This window comes from Odontomachus brunneus, unplaced genomic scaffold (assembly GCF_010583005.1).
Source record: "Odontomachus brunneus isolate Ranch 3 - 2012 unplaced genomic scaffold, Obru_v1 Obru_scaffold_079, whole genome shotgun sequence".
Lineage (NCBI taxonomy): Eukaryota > Metazoa > Arthropoda > Insecta > Hymenoptera > Formicidae > Odontomachus > Odontomachus brunneus.
In genome coordinates, this window is record NW_022639529.1 from 707439 (window position 1) to 714952 (window position 7514).

Below are 7514 nucleotides of genomic sequence, written 5' to 3' on the forward strand. Positions count from 1 at the left end.
CATTTTTCATCACTCATCACGATACAATGTAAAAAACTTTTTCTTCTGTGTCTTTGAAGCAACAATTCACAGGTCATTTTGCGCCTTTCGACGTCTCTCGGCTTCAACTCGTACGGCACCCAATTTCCTTGCTTTTGAATCATTCCAATGGCCTTCAAACGTCTGGAAATCGTTGATCGATTAACATTTAATGATTTTGCAAGTTCTTCTTGCGTTTGATTTGGGTCTTGATTGAGTAAAGCTTCCACTTCCTCATCTTCAAACTTTTTTGGTTGGTCTGAACGTTCCTTGACTTTGGTGTCAAAATCACTTTTTTTATAGCATCGAAACCAGTACTTACATGTTGAAATCGATGGGGTATAATCACCATAAGCTTCCGACAGCATTCGTTGACTTTTAGCAGTACTTTTGTTCAAATGGAAGCAAAAAAGCAAAACTTCCCTCAAATTGCGTTTTGTTGGCACAAAATTCGACATATTCAATGCTCAAAAAAAAAATGTTGTTTACACTTCGGTAAAATGACATACTGAAAACTAAAGTCACATGATGGTGCTTTGACATGAAGGTAGCAACAATATGGCCCGATGCGATATAGTACTAGTTACGCCATCTCTTGAAAATCCTTTAAAATTAATGCACACTCCCAATATATCTAAAAAGTGACACTTGTAATCGATTAACCGCACTATTAACACTATATTACAAGAATTTGCACTTTTGCCATAAAAAAGGGTCGTTTTTTTAATAAGTCATGTGTACTGAATATAAATATGACTACGAGAAATGTCCATTACGTCAGATTTCCATGAAAATAAGAATTTAAACCCCGAAAACATTTTCTTTTGACTATTTTTAGAAATTCACAACAAATAGCAGCAAAATCAAAACAGCCTGAAATTAATGCTTGAATCTTTGACTTCATTTTAGAAAGTAGGACACTTGAAGTGCAACTTCGTAGAAGTTTCTTCACAGAAAGATGAAGGAATGTCATAAATTTATACAAAATAGTAAAATTATATCTCACATCCAACAAATTTCTGGATATTCATAATCAGTGACTACGAAAAATCCTTTATTAAGGTGTATTGTATCTCTTTATAACAAAAATCTAATCAGAATCCCATTCTGCAGAATACAACGTTTTTTAATTCGATTCTAGGTCGTTTTAAACCTTCTTCAAAGTTGATAGGTGCGACTTATATAAATGGAGTATTTTTCTCCTACGAGCTTATTATTTTCTAAACCTATCTCAAATAGGAATTTCAATAAAAAGTTTATTGAAAGTGAGTAATAATTTAACTATTTTGTTGTATTTTATGACAGTACTTCATTCCCTTATGAGGGTGGCTATTACGTGTTGCACTTTAAGTATCCGACTTTTTAATATAAAGTTTCAATTTCACGCCTTTTCGAAGTTGTTGGCACATTTGATTTATGCGTAACCAATTTATAACAATAATCAAAAACACATTTTTGACTATTTGGTTTAACTGGTCAGTTCAAGAGGTTTAAACCCCTATTTTTCTCGGGAACCTAACGTGATGGGCAGTTTCTGAGATCACATTCGTATCTAGTGAACCCAATTTACTAAAGGATGACCCTTCAAAATGACAAAAGGATAAGAAATTAAGCATATATAATAAAATATGTAATATAGTGCAGTTAATAAATAATCGTAAAATTAACGTAACAAAATAATAAGGAAATTTAGGTTAAGAAAAAAATTGCATATTCATATTCCTTTAGAATATGTAAATGTTAGGAAGCTCAAAAGTAAAGTTAAAATTTCGACTCGGGGTATCCGCGCTCCAACTATCGGGAACTTTTACAATTATTTTTAATCTCTCAACTCTCACTACATATCTTTATTTTTATATGCACAAGCACGCACTTGTACTTATTACATATATATTTTAAATATATTATTTACTTCAGTATGTTGGTCAAACTAGTAGAAGACTCTCTACGCGCATTGCTGAGCATAAAAGAATACCAAGGAGTTCTACAGTTGAGTTAACGGCCATACAAGAACACCGTTTGAGAAAAAACCATGATTTCAATTGGGATCAAGCCAAAGTTTTGCATGAGGAACGTTATTACTTGAAACGCCTGATATCAGAAATGATTTACATTAAATTTCAAAAGCATGGACTTAACTCTCAAAAGGACACAGAATATTTTGGCAACAGTTACTGCGGCTTATTATGAAAATAAAACTTTGTTTTCTTCTCTTCCAAGAGTCGTCGCCGCAATGTTAATGCTCGTGTATATAAATCTGTTATTATCTCTTTTACTTAGACGTGGCGATGTTATCGTTGACAGGATCGTTTCACTTTTAGCCGAGCTCAACAAAGGTAATTTATATTGACCGTTTTAATTATTTATTATATTTTAATCTTACCTATTTTTATTTTATTTTATGGTTTTTTTATAGTTATGACGGCTACTTCCTAGTATTAATTTGAACTTCTTAATATTAGTCGGGTAACGGTCTTGTCAGCTATAATACTGCGAATAACATTCATGTCATTTTATTAAGGTCTTTAATTAATTCTTTTACTTGTAATGCGTTCGTTTTGTAAACCTTGAGTTTTTTTTTTCTATCACTGAAGAGGGTTCATGATTGAGCCGAAACGTTGGATTATTTATATTGAGTATTCATGTTCAATAAATATTGCTCTATTTCCTAACACAAGGAAGGTTTTATCCATATGATACATAGCAATCATTAATCCTGTGCTTGAACTCGAATTAGCCCTTTTCCCTATTACTTAACTGATATCATTGTTATTGAGTTCTTATTTTCTTTCTCTTAATTATTTACTTCACATTCAAAAAATGTTCCACAATATTATTCCCATTTCTGTTTCTCTCACTTTCGCTAGCTTTCATTTCTCTTTCTCGTTCTCTTACGGCGTTCTGCCGAGAACGCGCTGCGCTTCCACGTTGAAACGATAGGGAACTTTTTTAATCTTCGGAGCGCGAACGAAGCAGATGCTTTCACGACGACGGTTTCCCGACTTGACACGCCGTGTTAAGAGCCGCCGTCGCGTGTCGAGGGATGAGAGAAACGCGCTCGTCTTGTCTACGGGCCGCGTCGGCCTTCTCTCATATCCCCGCTCGCTTGCTCTCGGCGCGCTGCCGCCTCCGCTGCCGCCCCTCAGGATTCCGGCGGGTCCAGGACGTCGGAATGACGTGTCGGTGGAGATTTCGTTCCGGATGCCGGAAAGCGCGGCAGCATCCGAGAAGCTTGAATAACCGGCCGAGGCTTCACTGCGAGACGCATTACGCTCGCCAAGTGTACACCCCATAAGATCGTAACTGCACGCGGGATAGTACGAAGGGCTGTCGAGCGTGAAAATATCATTTTTAATGCCCCGTTGGAGGTGCGTCTACAACCCCGACATTTATCCTCGCTCTTCCGAGCGGCACTTGCGCGCGTTCGCTTGTCTGCTCTTCAGACGTAGCTACACTTCACGCTGAACGATCACTTGGTAACTTTTCTCTCGTTAATTCGGTGACGTGTAACTCGAAGCGGCGACACGCCGATATAGTTGAAGTATGTGATTTTATCGCTATTTATCGTTATTTATTTAATTTATTAACCCTTCGTCAGTCTTCGTTATTGTGTCTTGAGACAACATTTAGTCCACGTCAGTGCAGACGTCAAACTAATCGATATTTTCCTCCGCTAAACGTTCAAACATTGTTGATAATACTGTCTTTCATGACTCTAGTTTTTGATCTTATTCCCAATTGTAGAGTGATAAAAATTTGTGAATTTCTGACACCCGTTGTCTTTCTTACTCTGAGACTAGTAGCTCTATAAATAAGTGTAATTTGTTAATATTACACTTAATTATCATGAATGTGGACTATATGAATGTGCAAAATATTCTCGTGTATTATTATGGCATATGAAAAATAGAAGATTGTTATTATATTGATTATAGTTTATTGGAAATAATGCAGCATATCAAAGAATTATTTTTTTAAAACAATTTGATTTCTCCAAAATGGTTTATTAGAAAATTATAAAAATTCTGACACAATCTCTACACTGATCGAAACGATAATGAATATATAGAATAATTTTTTGCAAATATATAATTAATCGGATTTAAATGGATAATATATATTTATTTCTGAATTTATTTTTGGTATATGTAGGCAACTATTAGAAATTTAACTAAGCTAACTATTCTCTGCATTTGTTTCTCGGCCAATTATTATTCCGATATGTGAAGTTCACGTATGATAGCTGATGAATCCGTTGGGGAACAAAGAACGCCACGAATGTGACAATGAAAATTTCGAACATAGCATTGCCATCGGTCAAGCATTTTATTTTGTATCTAACAAGAAACACTAGGCAACTAAAAAATTCAAAAAATTCTGAAACTTTGTGTGCAAATAGAGTAGTTCATCCGTAACACAAAACTATTTTTTGTTTGCGCAGAATTACAATTTTAGGGTGTGAAACATCCTTTTGAAAAAAATCGGTTTTTCTCTTTTGAAGCGAATATCGTCGAAATTATAAGAGATAGAAAAAATTTTCCAGAGTGAAAATTGAATGATTTTAAGAGTACTTTAGAACTATAATAAAAATTTTTTGAAATAGGAGTGGGGTTAGGGGTATACAATAAATAAACAATTAAAAAGCTTTTTTATTATAGTTCTAAAGTATTTTTAAAATCATTCAATTTTCACTTGGAAAATTTTTTCTATCTTATAATTTCGACGATATTCGCTTCAAAGGAAAAAAATCGATTTTTTTCAAAGGGGTATTTCACCTACTAAAACTGTAATTCCGCACGAACAAGAAATAGTTTTGTGTTACGGATGAACTACTCGCATACAAAGTTTCAGACGTTTTTGAATTTTTGAGTTGCCTAGTGTTCCTTGTACGATATATCCTGAAGAAAGGCTAGCACACACACACACAGATTTTAATATTATAATAAATATTGCAAATTGTTTCATCACTAGGTGGTGTTCAATTACTGGACAAACAACCTTATTCTTTTTCTAATAAAAAGAATAATGTTGTACTTAAAATATTTCCCTTTTGGTTTTGGAAGAATCCTCGTCAGGCCATATAAGTGAATTGCGCTAAGAGGATAGGATTATATCTTTTTTGACTTATACACATGTTCAGGAGTACAATTTCTTTTTATATGAATTCAGCGAGTCGTAATCCCGCGAATTCTTCAAACCTATATACGAAAAATGAAGCAACAACCATTTGAAAAAAGAAAAAATCGCGTTTTCGGTGATTCATACACGTTCTCTTGCTATCTCATTCTCTCGATCAAATTCGTTGAGCGACGGGCAAGCGGTATTGCGTTACCTAAGTGGACGATCAAGTGAAACCACCTGGCGGTAACGAGAGGAATAATATTAACGATGCAATGGCGGCCGTTGCGGGGGATTGCTTTACACGGTTACTCTCTTCGCGGTGACCTCGCCGTGCGAGATCGCGACCGCCGACGCATAGTAATTCGAGAGGGCGCGGCGTGGTTTTATCGCGTTAACGCGTCCTTCTCTTGTCTTTGCCGCGCGATAACGCGTTAATATACGACCACCGTAGCGTTCTTTCCCTGAGGAAAATCGCGAAGCGACCGCGCCATGTGGGTGAGAGTGCGAAAAGGTAGGGAGAGACGACAGGGATCGGGGGATGACGACGCGTCCCCGGTAACGATTCCGTTCCGTATGTCAGCGAGCGCTTTGCTTTCTCGCGAGTCTACCTGCATCTCGTACGGGTACCCTCTCGCAAAATGATTCGTCACGGTCGAGATTCACTTTAACGTCTCTTCTTCCGCCAGACCCGTTTGATTCTCCTTTTGTGTGTCTCTGCTTCTGCCTCTCTATCTGTCTGTTTCTCTCTCTCTCTCTCTCTCTCTCTCTCTCTCTCTCTCTGTCTGTCTCTCTCTCTTCTTCCACCCCATGTGCTTCTGACGTCATCCCAAACTCCAAGGGGGATACTGGTGGGCCTATCCGACCGCAGCAGGATGGGGAACGGCGCACGGTCAGCCTGTTACCGTGGTAACGCGATACAGGAACTAAATTCCGTGTGTACTCCGGGCTAAGTGCACTTCTAACCAAAATTTCACGGCCTAAGCAAACGTTACACCGACACTTAAACGAGATTTCGTATTAATGTTTAAAGCGATATACCGCTCGGGCCGTTGCGCAGATCGCAATCAGTGAGGAATAGCCCGCGGTGTATACGGTTACGGCGTATTGTTTGAAATGTTTGAGCGCCCTTAAACGCGCCCGGCCAGATTCCGTTAGATTAACTGTGCGTGATCCGCAACGATCTAAACAAATAGCACGCAGGGCGAAAGGAAAATCGAGAAATTGAATTTCCTCGCGCGCCTTTTTATCTCGTCCCGTTTACTGTTTTAAATTAATTAATACGATACTTAATACGATACCCTGCTCTCTCACGGCTTGCCCAAGGATAACGATGAATTATTTTGCATCTGCAAGCTACGCGATCAATCTCCCCGTTCGACGATCGTCAGTTGCGAAATTTCTTTTCGCAAAGTTATTCGAAACACACAACGGCGAAATGAAGCTTTTGATTAAGTCACGAACTTACTATTCAGGAAGCCAGCCAAACAACAAGTGACATCAAATTATTAGTTGAGTCCAATTTGTGATGTTTTGCATTCGAAATCAGTATTTAACAAAATTAATAATGTGAGAACAAATTGTTCATCAACTAAGTTGTTTTCGTGAAGGTGTCAGTAACTTTGCAACAGTAATTATAGCTATTAGTACAAAGCAGATATTTCTATACCAGAAAATTCAAGATAGAAAGGAAAATTTTTTAATGAAATCATATTTTCTTATACTAATATATTAATACATTTTTTACATATATTCTCCTCGTGAATCTATATATAAAAATGTTAAGACAAAGTTAAGGCAAGCGAGAACAAAAAGATATTTTAATTTTCTGATAAAAGACTAAAAGTTTTGTAAAATGTGTACTCTTAGTTGACTTAAAAAATTGATTGACTTAAAAAATAAATAAAAAGAAATAATGCACAGTAAGAAATGTTTTGTATGTTTATTAAAACTGGCCTTTATCAAAATATTTGTGTTAAATTTTTAAGATATACTATAAGTTAATTTAATATATTATGTTTATATTATCCGAATATTTTATATTTAAATGATATTTAATATATATTAATGCTAAAGTAATATTTGTAAATATTATTTATTTCTGATAAACCAAATGTTATTTAAAGTATCTACTTTTAATAGACTTAAAAAATAAATAAGAAGAAATAATACATAGTAAGAAATGTTTTTTATGTATGTTAAAACCAGCCCTTATTAAAATGCTTGTGTTAAATTTTTAACATAAACTATAAATTAATTTAATATATTAGGTGTTTGTATTATCTAAATATTTTAAGTTAAAATTATATTTAATATATATATATATATATATATATATATATATATATATATATATATATATATATATATATATATAT